The following is a 1,269-nucleotide window of genomic DNA, read 5'->3' as shown; positions in this document are numbered from 1 at the left end:
GGTGCCTTTGCCTCCAGCAGCGCTGCTCTGGGGGCCTGCGGCTGCGGGCACCTCCCCTGCCACCCGCTAATCAGCTTCATCCCACCTCACGCCACCTGCGCAGCCCTGTGGGAGGTGCTCCCGCCACCCAGACCCTCCCTTCTGCTGGGCCCCAGCCACCGAGGGGAGACTGGACGCCCATGTTCGCTCAGACCTCCCAGTAGCCTTAGAAAACCTAGCACCCTGGAGCTTTGGGTTCGAGGGGCAGACTTGTAATTTGTCAGTGATCAATGAGGACAATATTGGACTGGATCCTGTGTTTATCTTTATTTCTCATAAAAAAGTAAGAACAAGGATTTGCTAATACTTAATATAAGATTGCCAGAAACACATATATGATTTATAAAGAAATGTGCCTATATTAGGGATGTAAACCTAAATTTCTTTTTACTGACAGGGGACATGATTTCTTAAAGTTTTTCTTAAAGATAGTATTGGTGAGATTACTGTCGTGGGAGAGATTTGGTTAAGTACTGAGAAAGCTGAGGCAGGGCCCAAAGGTCCCAGAAATTTCCTTGGAGACAAAAAGGACAAACTACCAGGAAAGGAGACAGCAAGACACAGACTTGGCTATGGACATAACTAAGTGGACATAATTTACTTGGCTATGGACTTGGCTATGGACATAACTAAGTGTGCTCAAAGGTGTGGTAGCACTGTGGGGAAACAGCCGTCTCAGGCATGAGTAAGTGTGGAGCCGAAGCCCTAAGCCCTGTCGCTGAAGAGCTGAGCATCCTTGGGTGAGATACTTGGCCTCTCTGAGTCTCCATTTCCTCCTTTATAAAATGGGTTTAATAGAATAGTACAATAGTACCAACCTGGTAGTGAAATTGTGTAGATAAAGTGAGATAACAGGTGGAAAGCTGCATACAGTAAGCACTCAATAATAGCTCCTGTGTGCCTTTGCAGAGTACCTCTATTTCACCTCTGTCTCCATAGCATATATCACACAATTTGATCATGGGTCACTATTCCAATGAGCGCCTTCTTTTTTTTTTCATTTGATTTTCACAGGAGTCCAATGAGGTAGGTAGGGTAGAGATTATCTCCCTTTATAGGTGGAGAAACTGAGGCTCAGGGAGGTGAACTCGCTCGGGGTCAGCTAGAGAGTAGAGTTGCTGGATGTGAACTGATCCAAATCCAGATCTGGGTCTGGTCAGAGCTTGTGTTCCCCACCCGTGCATTTTTTATTTAATGACAAGAAGTAGAGATGGAGTTTGAATGAAAAAC

This window comes from Sciurus carolinensis, chromosome 7, assembly GCF_902686445.1.
Source record: "Sciurus carolinensis chromosome 7, mSciCar1.2, whole genome shotgun sequence".
NCBI classification, from domain to species: Eukaryota; Metazoa; Chordata; class Mammalia; order Rodentia; family Sciuridae; genus Sciurus; species Sciurus carolinensis.
This window is presented reverse-complemented; position numbering follows the sequence as displayed.